The sequence below is a fragment of the Microcebus murinus genome, chromosome 3 (assembly GCF_040939455.1).
Source record: "Microcebus murinus isolate Inina chromosome 3, M.murinus_Inina_mat1.0, whole genome shotgun sequence".
Lineage (NCBI taxonomy): Eukaryota > Metazoa > Chordata > Mammalia > Primates > Cheirogaleidae > Microcebus > Microcebus murinus.
The window spans coordinates 34,828,648-34,847,077 of NC_134106.1; the positions used below are offsets into that span (position 1 = coordinate 34,828,648).

Genomic DNA, 18,430 nt, shown 5'->3' on the forward strand with positions numbered 1-18,430 from the left:
TTAATGTGATCAAAATTGGCTGCTGGCCCTGGGACTGAGCCGGCTGCCCCAGCTAAGACCTGCTGCACAGGGCAGGGCAGGGGGGCACAGCTGAGGAGAAAGGCCCTCATGAGACTGTGGTCGGTGTCAGCCCTTCAGGGCTCCCTGCAAGTAGACCAGAAGGTTTATGTCTCTCTCTTCCCTCACCTGCAGACAGTCCCTCTGGGAGACATTCACAGGCCAGCTCTGTGTTAAGCTTTCAGCTGAGCTGCATTTCCATTTTCTCCTGCTCCAGGGCCCTCGGGCTCTCTCCGTTCCCTCCTATCTTCCTCCCAGGATGTTCCACAGCTCCCTCCCTGGTCTTCTTTCTCCTCTTTGCCAGGGGCCATTGAACGCTGCCTTTCTTCCAATCACCCTGTGTTAGGCACCCCCGCCCCAATATCCTGTGGTGTTTCCCTCAGTCTTCCTGGCATGGACCAGAATGCCTGGGGTGGGAATGGACACGTGCGGGCTCTTAAGAGTTGGGGGCACTGTGAGCAGTGGATATATACCCAAGAGAACCAAAAGCAGGAACTCAGATATTTGTACCATTGTTCATAGCAACACTATTCACGATAGCCAAAAGGTAGAAACCTCCCAAATGTCCATTGTCAGATGAGTGTATAAACAAAATGTGGTATATGCATATAATGGAATATTATTCAGCCTTAAAAAGGAATGAAATTTTGATATATGCTACAATATGGATAAAGCTTAAAAATATTATGCTAAGTGAAATAAGCCATACACAAAAGGACAAACAGTGTATCATTCCACTTATATGAATGCCTAGAATAGTTGAATTCGTAGAGACAGAAGGTAGAGTAGTGGTTACTAGGGCCTGGGGTGGAGGAGGAGATGGGGAGTTAGTGTTTAATGGGTATAGAGTTTCAGGCTGGGATGATGAAAAGGTTGTGGAGATGGATCGTGGTGATGATTGCAAGACAATGTCAACGTCTTTATTGCCACTGAATTGTACACTTAAATATAGTTAATGGTAAATGTTATGTTCTGTATATTTTACCACAATAAAAAAATGCTAAAAACAAAGAAACTATACATAAACTTACCTTATGACTCCGCAATTCCACTCCTGAATTTGCCCAAGAGAAATAAAAATAAAAAGACATGTGCAAGTATGTTCTTACCAGCTTTATTCATAATAGCCCTCAACAGGAAAGAGCCCAAGATATCCACCAACAGGAGAATGGCTCTGCCAACCCTGGTACATATGTATACTGAAAAATTATGGAAGTCACACAATCAGCTGTTGGCTGAACAGAGACAAAAATGTAGGTTGTTTTACTCCAGTTCCTTGTCTTTCTTTAGCTGCACAAGGTGGGCTTTCCTACTTACCCAAAATGCTTGCCCTAAGAACCATCCTGAGTTTACCGAAACCTTGCTCCATGGCTGCTTCTGTTAAGACTCTTCCTTACAGGCCAGGTGGGGTGGCTCGTGCCTGTAGTCCTAGCACTCTGGGAGGCTGAGGCGGGAGGATCACTCAAGGTCAGGAGTTCTAGACCAGCCTGAGCAAGAGTGAGACCCCATCTCTATTAAAAATAGATAGAAATTATCTGGATGACTAAAAATATATAGAAAAAATTAGCCAGGCATGGTGGCACATGCCTGTAGTCCCACCTACTTGGGAGGCTGAGGCAGAAAGATGGCTTGAGCCCAGGAGTTTGAGGTTGCTGTGAGCTAGGCTGACGCCACGGCACTTTAGCCCAGGCAACAGAGTGAGACTCTGTCTCAAAAACAACAACAACAACAACAACAAAGTATATGCATTTAAAACTTTGACAGATTCTGCTAAACTGTCTTAAAACAAAACAAACAGTGTCCATTTCCTCACACTCTCTCTCATCCACCCTGGATCTTACCAACCAATCTTTAAAATTTTTCTTGTCAGACTGGTTCTCACCACTTCTTCAAATTTTGAGTTCAATCCAGAGTGAAGGGAATCTGTGCATCTTCAAATTCAAATTATCATCATGCCCCACTCTATGTGTAATTAGCTCAAATTCGCATTAGATGTCCCGAGAGCTCAGGCCTTGAGACCCACACATCCTTCTCCTCCTAAGGGAAAACTAAGAGTCATTTCCCCACGTGGTACTAGTGAGGGTCATAGACTATCAGTGTCCCCTTAGACACTGCAAAACATAGGGGATTCTGAAAGGTATTCAAAATAATCCACACCGTTACAGGTGGCAGTGGCATCTTTAAAATTTTTGTTTAGAAAAATAATAAACTAATTCTTTAGGACTCTGCCCTCCCCCGCTCCCCCAATTAAAATGGAGTCACTTTGGGAGTCTCCGAATGCGTGTTGACCTGGACACCAGATGTGTGTTCACATGACAGCTGCTCGGGTGGCTCCTCACGTGGGTTTTGACTACTCTGCAGCAACATTTTTAAGGTCATATGCTGCTTAATATATGCCCATAATGAAATGCTGTCTAAAAATATAAAACTTAAAAGGTTTGCTGAAATAAAGTAAATGAGGACCATGAGATGATAATTCTACAATTTTGAATCAAGATAATCTTCATTCACTAGACCCACGAATAGCATTCAGCTGATCAAAATGTCTATATGACTCATCCCAATGTCTCTCGTATATCAGAAACCAAAGTCGCAGAGTGAAAATACAGTGAATATTGTATCCAATTTGGCCTTTCATTAGTAGAAATAAAGACCAGCCATCCACACATCACAATATTTGTAGAATGATACTTGCATATACCAGCATGAAGCCTTCTGTTTTATCTCATCATTTAGACATAAAGCATGAAAGTAATAAAAATAAACCAGTTTTTCTAAGTGCAAAAGGCACAAATTCTAAATGTTCATTTAGGAAAGCAGTTTTTTTGTCTATTTTTGATGCTACAATGAGTCATTAAGTTTCATGCATTTTAATATACATTTGTCCCAATACCAAACATGATCTGTTATTTTAAAAGTTATTTGTTAACAATGCCTGCTTTCCCCTTACATAATTAATTTAAAGCAAATTAAAAATTTTGCAATACTTGGCAAATGGGAAGAAGTTGAGACTAATCTTTTTATAATATAGACATTACTATTTCAAAGTTATGCACAGATCTAAATTAAGTTTTATTTAAAAATTACTTTTAAAAAAATTACTTCTTTATTATATATCATGTACAAATTATTATATGATTAAAATAATTTCAAGGTGTTGGCAAGAGTATATCAACTCTTGGTGAAAAGGGTTCTCCAGTCAAGCTAGGCTGGAAAGCTCTTATCCGGTCTTAGATTAAATAATTAAATATATTCCTTAATTTATAGATGAGGAAACTGAGGCCCAGGGAGAATAAGAGATGTATTTACTGTCTCTTAAGACCATAAGAGGACCACAGCTGAGACCCATAGTTCATTGCTCTTTAGAGGCAGTCTGGTTGAGGCCAAGTGATTTGCAGGTCCCAGGAGACTTCTCCTTGTGGAAAAATACCTCCAGCAGTACAGGCTCTGATGCCGCCCCTCACCAAGTTCAGCACTAGCCTCACTAGGCTCCTGAGAGCCCCAGTTTCCTTGGGGGCTAAGGTATTTAAGTTCCTTTTATGAGGGGCTGCCTTGCCCTTGCAGTTGGAGGTCAGTCAGTATCTGCTGATCCAATAAAGGAAAGGATGCAGGAATGAGGGGAGTGAGAAGGGAAATTAGACCACAAGGGCCAGCTTTGCTGCCCATGATTCACCAGGAAGGTTCTGCCTGAGAGACTGGGAGGGAGGAAGGGCAGATTCTGCAAATGCTGCCGGATTTGAAAAGACACTGTGGATGGGTTCACAACTTACTTTCCCTGGTAAACTTACTGTTTACTGGAAATGAACCCCTTTTAATTTAGTGTGGGGGCGGAGTAGTTATTCTCACCCTGCGGCAAACCGTGCATCTATCTTTTTAGTCTGTTCCAACTTTTGGGAGGAACTTGTTTTAAAGGAACAGTTTCTGCTGCACCTGACTTACCTGGCCTTGCCCACGTATGTTCCAGGGGGCCCTAATCCTGGCGTGTTGTTAACAGCCTTGCATCCCACCACCTGCCTGGTGCCTGATGGGATCTTGCAGGGTGCTGACCATCCCCTTTCTGAGCTCCTGAGTCTCAATGTGTCTCTTGGTTTACAAACCATATGGAGAGGGTCTCGCCTGGCTCCTTTCTCTGTGTGAATAATCCCATCTGCACATGGCATTGAGCTTCCTAAAAACCACTCCAGGAGGCCCCTGCCTTACAGAGTCTGTTGCTGCCTCCTGATCACTTTAACCTCTTCTGCTTTAATTTCAAGGCCTTCGATAGTCTGATACCACCCTACTACTCGACATTTGTCACCCTAACACAACCTGTTACTGTGGCCAAGACCCCAAATAGGGGTTAACACACGTGACCTTCATTCTGCCCATCGCTGGCTCATGCTGGTTCTCTATTGCTCTTGTGGCTCTCCTAGGAGAGCAGAGGTCACCAAACAAGGTGACCAACATGCCAGTAGGTGCTCGGGAGACAACCAAGATGAGTGAGAGCCGCCTGAAGGAGGACACAGAGCGGGTGGGGGGCACTTTGTGGAGGTGGCTGCTGCTGCCCTCCTAGGAGGATGCAGGTTCCCGGCGGAGTGCTCAATTAGGTACGCGGGCACAGTGCGTAGGGCTGACAGATGTTTAAATTTTAATTTCTTTTGAGATGAGAAGAAAAATATAGTAATAATGACTACAACAATAACTTCTGCATGGCTACTTATATTCATTTTTATATCATTACAATGGTAAAGTACAATTTTTAAAAAGTTTTTGTTTCTTTTTAAATTGTATGAGAGGCGCTCACAAAGACAGGGTGGGGAACCAGCAGCCTCAAGGCCACACGTGTCCCTTCAGATCCCCAAGGTCCTCCACCGAATTCAATCTTCACAGAACAAATCCCTTTCTTAAAAGGACTTGTTCTGTAAAATTTGGATTCGGTCAGAAGGTCGCACTCAAGGACCCCGAAGGCTACATGTGGCCCCGAGGCCGCAGGTTCCCCACCCCTCCCCGAGTCATCTTCGTGTCCGCGGAATGCAGGTGGCTGGACAGGATTGGGGGACACGCCTTCTGCCCGAGGGCCCGAGCACGCGCTGGGGCGCGACGCCCGGCGCAGAGAACCTAGGTGTACGGCGAGGCCCCGGTGCCACACCCCGGCCCGCCTGGTCGTGGAAGGCCGGTCGCCGCCCCGGCCACCCGAGCCCCCGGCCGTCGCCGCGGGGACGCGCTCCCAGGCCTCCCGGCCGCCGGGGCCGCGGGGACTCGGTCGCGCCCTCCCGTCGACCTCCCACGCGGGGCGCGGGCTGCGAGCGGCCGTCCCGGAACTCCGCGGCCGGAGGCCGAGGCCGCCCGGCCAGCCCCACCCCCGGCCCGCGTCAGCGCCGCGGCGAGGCCCGCCCGCCGGCTCCGCAGGGCTGCGCCCTCCCCTCGCGGCCGCCCCGGAGGCGAAGCCCACGGAGGACGCGGCGGGGTTGCCGGGCCGCTCCGCCCATGGCGCTGTCCGGGCTGCGGGCTGCGCTCTTTGCAAGGCCCAGTGACCCTCCCATCACGGCCGTGCTAACAGACCCCCGATTCCGGAGGAGACACTCGCGGGCTTTCCCCGCTCCCTCCGTTGGGGCGGCTGGGCCGCAGCTGTGAGCCCGGCCCCAAGTAGAAGAAGGCTGCGCCCAGGCCCGCTCCCGCCGAGCCACGAACGCGCATGCTCCGCCGAGGCCCGCACAGGCCCGAGTGCACCCTGATAGAGCCATCGCGAGGCCGGCTCAGCGGAGCTCCAGTGGCGCAATCGGTTAGCGCGCGGTACTTATACAGCAGTACATGCAGAGCAATGCCGAGGTTGTGAGTTCGAGCCTCACCTGGAGCACGACCCTTTTGGATGTTCGCACCCCCTTTTATGTATCTCCTTGCCCAAAGGAAGGAGTTAGTCCCTCTTTAGGCTTCTCGGTTCCTGTCCCTGACTGTTCTACCGCTCGTCTCGCCCGGCCACGGGCAGGAAGCGGCTAGCAATGGAACCTCATACTCGTTTTCCAAGCTGTTTGTTGCCACCGCCCAACATGCAGCCCCTGTAACCCGGACATCCACTTAATGCTCCCCGCTAGTCCTCTTCTTAGGCGGGTCCTTTAACGGCCTCGGGACCGCGGCTGCGGAGCGGAGGTGCTGGGGCGCTGCCCTGTGTTGGTGGCCCTGGCGGGGCGCGGGGTCGAGTAGCCCAGGCGCATCACTCCACAGGGCCAGCCCGAGCTGCCCGCGCCGGGACGAGGCCCGGGGACCCGGCCGCGGCCCCTAGCCCCAGGGCGGGGCCGGAGCTCAGCCGCCCGCTGCGGGAGCTGGGGCCCGCGGCCCGGCGCGGGGGCGCGAGTGGAGCCGTGGCGGTCCGGGCCAGCTGCTTCCTCCCTAGGAGCTAGTGATAACGAGTTCGTACCCCTGCCTGTGGGCTGCAGGGACCCTGTGCTGCGGCCCTTGTCCCTCCCCAGGCACCCCGCCCGCTCGGGCGGATTCGCAGAGGTTGGGGACGTGCCCGGGCGTTCCCCCGGCCCATTCCGCGCCCCTTCTCGCTGCTGTCGGTGTGCAGTGGTGGGCCTCACGGGCACACCAGAGAGGAGACGTCTTCTGGGCCTACCGAGTCTCATGTCCCAAATCCCCGTGCGGAAGTTCTCCCAGGGGCCAGGAAGTCGGGCCAAGGGGTGGGTGGGCGCGCCCTGCCCCGCAGCCCCAGGAGGGGCGGGCAAAGGCGGGCAAGGCTAGTTGCGGGTGGGAGGCCTCCGGGACGGGTTCTCTCAGAAGGGCGGTTTGCAGCTGCTCGGTGGACCTGAGAGCACGTCAATTCTGGATGGAAATACTACTCGGAGTGGTGAAAAGGAAGATCTAGAAATCTCAGGGGAAGTGGGTGGAGACTGTCCTGTGTGTCTCCTGAGCTAGCAGCGCCAGCCTTCGGATGCCCTCACCCTCCCCGGCCCACGCTCAGAATGGAGAGCCCCAGGCCGCCGACGGCGCAGAAGGCCGCCGCCTCGCCTGAGCCTGGAGCCCAGACGCGCCAAGCCAGGGACGTCGCCAGGGGCTCACAGACTGGTAAATGAATGAAAGATCATTCTGCCCAACCTGCTATCGGAGGAATCCCTTCCGTAATACAAAACTTCACCTGCTATGAAAATTTGAAAACTGCTAGCATCACAATTTCATTTCCTCTCAAGGCAACCCATTCTGTTTTCCGACTACTGTTGTGGTTAGAACATTATTCTTAAATGTTATTTCTTACTGGTTACTGCTGGAAAATTTTTCTGATAAGATGGTGGGTGGAAGGAAGCTAGTTTTGCTCTTTCTTTATTTATTAATTCAGAAATCTTCAGCTAAGAAATTATTGGTGGACCATAAAAAAACAAATGACTATAGGCCTATTTGTGAAGCTGACAGAATATTTTAAGGTTGTGGTAGGTGATAAAAATAAAGTAACAATATTATATTATGGGAAAATGCTTTAAAAACCAACAAGTACTGTGGCATTATTATTAACGTCAGATAGTGGATTAACTCTGAAAATAACCTGTGGTGGCTTCAAGGAGGAAGATGGGTAAATATGAAGTGAACAAACATAGAAGTAAGATTGAAATAGTACCTGAACAGCCCCAGGCTCCCAGCAGGAGGGAAATCTCTTGTATCCTAGGTTGACATTAGCTTTGTAGAATTCTTGAATGAAGACACGCTCATCAAAGCTGTGGGTGACACAAAGCGGAAAAGGAGTCCAGATTCAGTAGAATTTGGAGGAAGAATACAGCCAATCCAGGGACAAATGTTTCTGAAAAATGCCAAGATGCAATTTAATAGAAACAATGGTAAATCTATATTCAGTTCAAAGTTCCATGTGTGGGGATGCCTGGCTTGACGGCTGATTGCATGTAAAAGATCTGGAGATTTCCAATGTGTGCAACCTCAGTTGTGCCAGCAGTGTGACCCAACTGCTAAGAATGTCAACCAGATATTAATACATTACTATATAATGCATTACATGGTGTGGTGTCAGGGGCTATAAAATAGGACAAATCTAGCCTACAGACAAGTTTTGTTGGGCTTTCCAGCACTGACTAGCAAAGTATTTACATTTAAAAAAAGCATTTGCCTACATATTGAGAGATTTCACAGAAATACCCAGATTTCCAGTTTCTAATGAAAAATGAGAAGCCCAGTCAGCTGGGGGCCCTTATTCCTACATGGCAAGAGCGCATGCCTCCTTTGGAATGTGTATGTGGCCTTTGGTTTGCCATGGGTCCTGCCACCCTCTGTTAATCTATAAATGAGAGGTAGGTGCCAGCTGCCCCTGAATCCCTGGCTTGCTTCGCTGTTATCTTCACCCCTGACTGGTTTCACTGGTTTGTACCCTACAGACATTGTGTGTGTGGCCTCTATGGATGAAGGGAGGGGATGCTCTTGTTGAACTCTCAGTAGGTCAGAACACAGCCAGAGCACTGTGATCTGCATGAACAAGCCCATTTCAAATTCAACAAAACAAAACCAAAGCCCAATTCTTTTTTTTTTTTTTTTTTTTTTGAGGCGTCAGCCTAGCTCACAGCAACCTCAGACTCCTGGGCTCAAGCAATCCTTCTGCCCCAGCCTCTGGAGTAGCTGGGACTACAGGCATGCACCACCATGCCTGGCTAATTTCATTTATCTATATATTTTTAGTTGTCTGGCTGATTTCTTTCTATTTTTAGTAGAGATGGGGTCTTGCTCTTGCTCAGGCTGGTTCCGAACTCCTAATCTCGAGTTATACTCCCACCTCGGCCTCCAGCCCAATTCTGTTTTATGGACAATTTCGAACATAAACAAAAGTAGAGAAACTAGCATAGTTGACTTCCATGTGGACAACATCAATTTAAATAATTGTCAATATTGTTTCACCTATCTCCTTCCCACAAATTCACTCCTACCCCTGGAATATTTTAAAGGAAATTCCAGACATGCTTTAAGTTAACTTGCAAATACTTCAGTGTGCCTACCCAACAGATAACCACATTTTAAAAAGTATGACCACAGTATCATTATTACACTCAACAAGAGTTATAATGATTACTTAGCACCATCCTATACCTAGTCTGCATTCAGATTTTCACACTGGTCTGGGAAAGGTATTTTTACACTTGGTTTGTTTGAATCAAGATCCAAACCGGGTCTACACTTTGCATTTGATTGGTATATTTTTTAAGTCTCTTTTAATCTATACAAATTACTTCTCTTCCTGCCCCTTTTTATGACATTTCTCTGTTGACCTATAGAATTTCCCACAAAATTGGCTAATTGCATCCTCAAGGCCTCTGTTAACATGTTCTTCAAACCCTTGTGGTAATTAGATTTAGAAACTTGATAATACTTAGATCTTTTTTCCAAAAATATGTCCTAGATGGTTCTGTGCACTATTGCATCACAATAGAAAGTACATAATGTCTGGTTGTCGCACATTTAGGGATGTTAATTTTGCTTGGTGATTTCAGATGTGGTCAGGCTAATCCATACATTATAAAATTCTTCGTCAGTCTCTAACCTGTTTTAGCAGCCATTGACGATCTTTGTCTAGATCTCTTATTTACAGAGGAATACACAATGCTGCTTTTCTGTTATTCACTCTCTGCATTTATGATTATGGTTCTAAAAACCCTTTCTCTTTTTAACTATTAATATGTCTTTCTGAAAGCACAATTAAAATGGGAAAGACTGGATAATTGCTTGATTCTTTCTCTTTTTCTACCAATCTTTATGAGTCAATGATCTAATAATTTCTCAAGGACACCAGTTAGTTTTAAATTTTAGAGCAGTTTTTGAGTTATAGTTTATATACAATGAATTGCATTAATAATGTTGAGTAGCTTTTCATGTGTTTATTAGACATTCATATATCTTCTTTCATAAAGTATCTGTTCAAATCTTTTCTTTCTTGCTTGCTTTCTTGCTTTTTTTTTTTTTTTTTTTTGACAGAGTCTCTCTGTGTCACCCAGGCTGGCATGCAGTGGTATGTTCATAATTCACTGTAGCTTCAAATTCCTGAGCTCAAGTGATTGTCCCATCTGAGCTTCCCAAAGTGCTGAGGTTATAGACATAAGCCACCACCCCTGGCCTTTTGTTCATTTCTTATTGGGTTGTTTGTCTTGTAGAGGTATTTCTGTTGTTGTTTTCAGTATATTCTAGATATAATTTCTTCATTGAATATATGATTTATAATTTCTCCCAGTTGGTGACTTGGGTTTTCATTTTCTAATGGTGTCTCAAAGAGCAAAATTTTAAAATTTTGACAAAATTCAATTCGCTGATTTTTTTTTTCTATTATGGATCCAATTTTTTGTATGGAGTGAGGTAAGGGTCTCTCTCTCTCTCTCTTTTTTGTATATGGATATGTAAATTATGGCACCATTTGCTAAAAAGCTTATCTGTTCCTGTCCCGGCCCGTGGGACCTTCTGTTACTCATGGGGTCAAGGGGGACCGTGCCTGAAAGAGATGGGCGAGAGAAAGGAATGAGACCAAGCAAAGGGTTGTCAAGGTCTACTTTACTTGGATTCTTTGTAGGTTTTATAAGCATACAGAAACAAGGAAGTAGAAACAGAAAAATAGAGTGGGGTGACGATGAGGCTGATTACTCAACCCCAACCTGGCAGGTGGTCGGGGACAATTGCAGTTAGCACACCCTGGAGCATTCCGTGGTCAGCACGTCATGGAATGCATTCTTCTCAGAGCTATAGCTGGAATTTTCCAGGGCGAAGCCCGTGCGTAGGATGAGTCATAGGGAGTTGAGGGTCTTTGAGGGTCCTTGCCTCTAACATGTTCCTGATTAAATTGCCTTGATAAGTCAAGAATAAACTGATTATAAATGTAACAATATTGAGTCTCTGGTTCCATAAACATGGTATATCTCTCCATTTCTTTAGGTCTTTAATTTCTTTAAGCAATGTTTTGTTCTTCCCAATTTATAAGTCCTATATTAATTTTTCCTTAAATATTTGGCTGAGTTCACCAGTGAAGTTCTGTGAGCTTGCACTTTTCTTTGTGGAAAGGTGTTTTTTTTTTAATCCTACAAATTCAAGTTGTTTAATAGACATAAAACTATTCAGGTCATCTAGTTATTCTTTTTTAATTAAAAAAATAGAAATGGGGTCTGGCCATGTTGCCCAGGCTGGAGCGCAGTGGCTATACACAGGCACCATTGTAGCTCACTGCAGCCGTGAACTCCTGGCCTCAGGTGATACTCCTGCCTCAGCCTCCTGAGTAGCTGGGACCATAGGTACATACCACCATGCCAGTTATTTAGGGTATCTATTTTTTTGTTGTTGTTTTTTTGAGACAGAGTCTCGCTTTGTTGCCCAGGATAGAGTGAGTGCCATGGCATCAGCCTAGCTCACAGCAACCTCAAACTCCTGAGCTCAAGCAATCCTGCTGCCTCAGCCTCCCGAGTAGCTGGGACTATAGGCATGCGCCACTATGCCTGTCTAATTTTTTCTATACATATTAGTTGGCCAATTAATTTCTTTGTATTTATAGTAGAGACTGGGTCTTGCTCTTGCTCAGGCTGGTTTCAAACTCCTGACCTCGAGCAATCCGCCCGCCTCGGCCTCCCAGAGAGCTAGGATTACAGGCGTGAGCCACCCCGCCCGTCCTTTTGGGGCATTTTTATCATAATCTGAGGTCCTTGATAGTTTCCTTGTTTCTGGCATTACAAGATATTCCAAATGTGTTTTGTACATTTGCTCCTTCAAATCTGGATTCAGCCATTTCTCCCAGGAACCTTGTTCTTTTTGTTAGGAAATGTTATTTAGAAACCATAGTCTGTGTGCTAGAGTTGCTTATTGCTACTCCATCGTTGCCATATTTTCCAGAAATGTGAAGTATATATATATATATATATATGTGTGTGTGTGTGTGTGTGTGTGTGTGTGTGTATATATTTTTTTTGAGACAGAATCTAACTCTGTCGCCCCAGCTGGAGTGCCATGGCATCAGCCTAGCTCACAGCAACCTCAAACTCTTGGGTTCAAGCAATCCTCTGACCTCAGCCTCCCAAGTAGCTGGGACTACAGGCATACTATGTATTTTCTATGTATTATTAGTTGTCCAGCTAATTTCTTTCTATTTTTAGTAGAGATGGAGTCTTACTCTTGCTCAGGCTTGTCTTGAGCTCCTGACCTCGATGGATCCTCTCACCTCAGCCTCCCAGAGTGCTAGGATTACAGTCATGAGCCACCACATGTAGCCTGAAGTGAATTTTTTAAACTTCTGAAGTGCATATTTTTTAAAAGGAGAAAATAAAGCCTGCATTTATGGTGATATTTACAATTCAAATTTAAGATTTCAAAATTCATGTCCTTTAATTTGGATCTCTTTTCTCTTGTCCTGAAAATATTATTTCTTTAAAACTTTTATATAATTACTTAGTTACTTATTTGCTTTATCCTACTACACACACAAAAACACATACATGTTTCAAAATAATAGTACCAATATTATATCTAACAATAAGATTGTGAAATGTAGCTTAAGAGTCATTTATGATAATTTTGCCCTTAGTTTTTATTCAAAATACAGTATTCAAAAGACTGTGTTTTGAAGTCAAAATAATTTTTCTGCAAATGGCTATGTTACCAACTTGGTAGACAGTGAATGCCATTTAAGTCAGCTTGTTTTACATTTTTAGGGCTTTTTTGTTTTTCTTTTTGGCTTATTATTTAAAACATTTTTTTGTTTGTTTGTTTTTGTTTTTTTTCCAGACAGAGTCTCTCTCTGTTGCCCAGGCTAGAGTGCCGTGGGGTCAGCCTAGCTCACAGCAACCTCAAACTCCTGGGCTCAAGCAATGCTTCTGCTTCAGCCTCCCGAGTAGCTGGGACCACAGGCATGCGCCACCATGCCTGGCTAAGTTTTTCTATATATTTTTTAGTTGGCCAATTAATTTATTTCTATTTTTAGTAGAGATGGGGTCTTGCTCTTGCTCAGGCTTGTTTCGAACTCCTGACCTTGAGCAATCCTCCCACCTCGGCCTCCCAAAGTGCTAGGATTACATGCGTGAGCCACCTCGCCCGGCCTCGGATTTTTCTGTCGTGAGCTATCTGGAAAGAGTCTTTTTTCTTTACATTTAGAAACATAAAGAATATAACACCCCCACCCCCCCACCCCCGGAGCTTCTAACAGCCCCCAGCAGCCATCTTTCTAGCCTTGTTGAGATATTTGGCTGGGGAGAATGAAGGCTACAACTAGAAGGAAGCAGGGACAAGAGACAGAGAGATCTGAAGGTGTTTGAGTCTCTAATTTTTAAACTGGCTTCACCCATGCACTTTCTGCAAGCCAAAAATATTGCCCTTCTGCATTAGCCAATTGGACTTGGATTTCTGTCACCTGTAACCAAAAGGGGTCCTGACTAATGCAGTCATTTATTGTGCGACGTGGCATTTTACTTTCATGATCAATTTTTCAGATTTCTTTCTTTCTTTCTTTTTTTTTTTTTTTTTTAATATTTTGTAGAGATGGGGTCTCCCTCTGTTGCTCAGGCTGGTCTTGAACTCTGGGCCTCAAGTGATCTTCCTGCCTCAGCCTCCCAAAGTGCCAGGATTATAGGCATGAGGCACCATGCCTGGCCAATTTTTCAAATTTCTTAACAAGAATTCCTTTCAGAAGGAAAAGATAGCATCCGCTCTGGTTAAACTAAAAGTTACTGTACTCTTTCAATCTGTTAAACTGGCCTGGGGATGGAGTTCGTGTGTCCTTCCCTGTGCTCTCTACAAAGTCCAGCCCCTCCTTCAGCACAGTTGCCATCCCCGCTTGCAGGACTCGAAGGCAGTGCAAACTAAACACGTTCCAAACACAGCTCTTGCCTTTTTCCCCTCCCAAACTTGCTCCTCCCCTTTTGAATCTCACAAAATGGTCTTTTCACCCATTCACCTGGGTTCTCACTGAAAAGCTTAGGAGACAGCGTCCATTGTGTCCTCCCACCCCACCCCATCTAATCCATCAGCAATCCTGTGTCTTCTTCCAGTGTATCCCGAATCCTTGTCATGTCCCGCTTGAACTATTCCATAGCCTCTTTTTTTTTTTTTTTTTTTTTGAGACAGAATCTCACTCTGTTGCCTGGCTAGAGTGCCGTGGCGTCAGCCTAGTTCATAGCAACCTCAAACTCCTGGGCTCAAGTGATCCTCCTGCCTCAGCCTCCAAGTAGCTGGGACTACAGGCATGCGCCAGCATGCTCGGCTAATTTTTTAATATATATTTTTAGTTGGCCAAATAATTTCTTTCTATTTTTAGTAGAGACAGGGGTCTCGCTCTTGCTCAGGCTGGTTTCGAACTCCTGACCTTGAGCGATCCACCCTCCTCGGCCTCCCAGAGTGCTAGGATTACAGGTGTGAGCCATCTCGCCCGCCCAATTCCATAGCCTCTTAACTGGCTCCAATGTCCACTTCTTATCCCTCTCTGATTCCTTCTCCACGCAGAACCCCAAATGAACCTTTATTAACACAAATCGGATCCTGTCAAGTCCTTGCTAATATCATCGATGGCTTTCCACCACATGCAGAATAACATGCAAAGGCCTGCGGCTGTCCTGAGGGCCCCATGCCTGTGCACGGCCCCCTCCCACCTCGCCAGCCCCGCTCCTCTCTCTCTGCCCTGCTCGCGATGCCCCAGTGGCTCCTGTCTTCCTGGTCCCTGTTTTTCTGCCTTGGGACCTCTGCAGAGGGCGTTCCCTGTCCAAGAACACCTTGCCTCAGATCTTAGGGTGGCTGCTCAACCTTTGCGGCTCAGTCAAATATCACCTTCTCAGAGTCCATCCTCGTCAATTCACCTTGTTTTGTCTCCTTCTTCTTATATTTACTGCCATCTAAATTCACTGTGTTTACACAGTGTCAATTGTTTGTCTCGCATCACTAGGATATAAGCTCTGCTGTGCCAAGCCAGCAGACACTCAACAAATATTTCATTAGTAAATGGAAGAAAGTGGAGAAGCAGCACATGGGCTCGAACTCTAAAGCTGAGATGGGAACACGCCCAGGTGCTGCTGGTCCACTCTGCGTGTTCCGTCTGGAGCCTGGTGTTGAGGAGGTCTTTGTCTCATCACTGCGCATGTGCCGTGCCTCACTCCGGGGGCTTGCGGCCTGGCGGACAAGTAATGCTCACCCTAGATGCCAGTGAGGAGCCACAGCCTGAGAGTGTCAGAACCATGGCTCACACACCTTGGTGTTTGTAAGAATCACCTGCACAGCTTGTTACAATGCAGATTCCTGGGCTACAGCCCCAGAGATTCTGTTAACTATACTTATGGTGTCCTAGAGCTAGACTGTGAAGCAATGTAAGGACTGGGTGACCAACTTGCCCAGGTTTGCCGGAAACACCTCCAGTTTTAACCCTGAAGGTCTCATGTTCCAGAAAATTCCTCAGTCCCTGGCATCCAGGTTGGTTTTTTTGCCCTAAATTGAAGGGGTTCAGAGAGGCAAGGAGTGGCTGATGAAGTAGCTGGTAATGGTTTCTTGCAGGAGCTGAGGCAGAACAGTTTCTCATCTTAGGCTTTGGTTTTGGTGTGCTCTTGGCCTTGCCTTTGAGCCAGGCCAGGTTCCCAGGCACCAAGCCCAGACAGAGGGGAAAGGAAACCGTGGTTTCCGGAACACCTGCAGTGAGCCAACCACTGCTCTGTGTCCTTTACTACCTAATTTATTCCTCAGCAGCCTTTTTATTACTCCCATTTTAGAGACAAGACACTGAGGCTCAATAAGGTCATGTAACTGTCCAAACTCTGACTTCTGTGAAACATAGGAGATGGGAGCGACAAAGTCCACCTGACGTAGGAGCCCTGGCCCTTCCTAGGTGTTGTGCCGTAAGGGGTCAGAAATGTGGCTGGGACCTCAGATTGACGGTTGCCCCTCAGTCCACAGGATGGGGTTCTTCTGGGATCTAGGGAAGACTCCAGCTACTAGACAGTGAACAAGTTCAGGAGGTTTCTTTGGGCCAGCTGTGAGCCATGGAGTCTGGCGGTGCCGACAGCTTTATACCACACGGTGGCGCTGTGACCCAGCCTTAGAAGGCCCTTGGTGCTGGAGCCTGGCAGGGCCTGCCACAGGACCAGGCGCCCATGGTATTCCATCCTCAGCCTGCAGGGAACCTCAGCCTATCTGTAGCTTTCTGCATTTCCTGGACTCTGTCCGGACAAGAAGGAAGGGAAGAGATGCACAGGAGATCTGGAGAGGAGGAGGGTGGGCCAATGCCATCCCGGCAGAGAGGGTGACTGCTGACGGCCGTCAGAAGAGACGGGGACTGCTGCCCTGGGAATAATGGGCGTTACCACTGTGGCTGATGTGCACCACCACCCAGCGTGTGCAAAACACACCAGGAAAGTGGAGAGCTGCTCCTCCATGGCGTGCGTGGGTGGGAGGGGGCTTGGGCAGAGGAGACACTTATTCTGTCCTAAGACTGTTTTGGCCAAATGATTAGGCCTGGGCTGGACGAGCCAGGAGCAAAGAGGAGAGTCAGGAGTGCTGGGGGCCCAGCAGCCAGACAGGGCCCTGCTCATCTGCCTGTTTGCCCACCTGCCGACCACAGGACAGCCTCAGTGGGGGCCGCAGGAGAGGTCCCCCTCAGCACTCTGCCTGCACCTGCCATGTGGGGAAATGACTCCGAGGATGCTCGCCCTTGGGAGCTGCTCTCTTTCTACCTGTTTTGTAGACACGGACACGTCTATGGGGCTAGGCCTGGACTCAGTCCTTCTTCTAGAATCTCATGAAAAAGCAATGTTAGGCCAGGCTTAGTGGCTCATGCCAGTAATCCTAGCACTTTGGGAGACTGAGGTAGGAGGATTGCTTGAGCTTAGGAGTTCAAAACCAGCCTGAGCAAGAGCGAGACTCCATCTTTACTAAAAAATAGAAAACTTAGCCAGACATTATGACATGTGCCTATATAGTTCCAGATACCAGGGAGGCTGAGGCAGGAGGATTGCTTGAGCCCGGGAGTTTGAGGTTGCAGTGAGCTGTCATGATGCCATGGCACTCTAGCTTGGGCAACAGAGTGAGACCCTATCTCAAAAAAGGAAAACAAACAAACAAACAAACAAAAAAACCTAACATCAACCATCAATAAACCTCTAAGTTTTCTTCATAGCCCCCACCAAGTCACCTCATGGGGTGACATGCTGCGTATCAACTGCTTAACCGCAGGCACAGCAGGCAGTATTGAAGCCACATGAAATGGTGTCTGAGCCCACAGGCATCAGCTATGTCCTCGCTTCTCAATGCTCCCTGGAGTGGGTGACTCCAGAAGGCACCCCCAGCCCCCGAGCATGGAGGAGTTTATCAGAGCTCCTCTGAGAGCAGATGGTGACAGAGGAAGACTGTGAGTAAAGGCAGTTCTCAGGCTTCAGGAAAGACATGAGTGGAAGTGAGACAGTGAGCAGGAAGCTAAGGACAGGGCTGCCACAGACCCACTTAGTCACCTTCACAAGTCATCTTGCCTTGTGTCTGGGCTGAGAGCCGTGGCAGAAACTCTCCTTTGGAAATTTTTTTTTTTAGTATTTAGTATTTTTTAGTATTAAATTTTCATTCATCAACTGTTCACATAGAATCAATTAAAATATTTTATCTGATTTATATTTAAACTGTCATTTTTTTATTTCACAGGTAATACATTCATATGTTAAAAAATCAAAGGCCAAAAAATCAAAATAAGTAGTAGATAAAAATCAAAATAGGTATTTTGTTAAAAAATCAAAATAAGTAGCCTTTTTTTTGGTTTAATATATGAACAGACAACCTAATGCTCCCAATAGAAAAGCAGCAAGGATATTAATAGACAATCCATGGATAAATGTGCTAAGATGTCACCCTTGGTGTTACAAAATCTTTTCCTCTGAGGCCTGCTTGCCTGTCACGTTGGAGCATTTTTCACGTACAGAGAAGTCAACTTTTTATCGAGCCAGGTCTTTACCTGTACGAACTCTTCTCAGCTTGGAAAGTCATTGCCCATCCTGAAATCAGTTAAATCGTCTTCAATTGTTCTTTCATGGCTTCACGGTTTGCTCTGTCATCCACCTCAGCAATGTTTTCATTAGTGATGTGATTAAGAGATAGAGCTGGGGGCTGGTGTGGCCACCTGAGGAAGGTGCCTTTGCAGGACAGTTGGCCTCAGACTCCTGCCTGGCTGTGAACCATGTCATTGTTCAGCACTCAGTAGTTGTCCACAGCAGGCCGAGAGGGGCCAGCCACAGGGAGTGGACCCTTCCTGCGTGGGAAGAGGGCCTGGGGGAACTGAGCTGGCTGTGGGGACCTGGGATGAGGGTGGGAAGACTCTGGTCACAGTCTGGATAGCCTGGTCAGTTGGCCCAAGGTGAAGGTGTCCCAGGGCAAGGAGGCCAGCCTGTGGAATTTGGCTGATTCATAGCCTGTGATGCAGGGAGTCCTG

At 46.7% G+C, this 18,430-nt stretch overlaps 1 non-coding gene across 1 annotated transcript; it reads left to right on the forward strand.

Annotated features, from left to right (window-relative positions):
* The first annotated feature begins 5,800 nt into the window (after positions 1-5,800).
* TRNAI-UAU (transfer RNA isoleucine (anticodon UAU)) lies at positions 5,801-5,893 on the forward strand. The gene is given in 2 exon segments: positions 5,801-5,838; positions 5,858-5,893. It is a non-coding gene; the product is annotated as a tRNA-Ile (tRNA).
* The last annotated feature ends 12,537 nt before the right edge of the window (positions 5,894-18,430 follow it).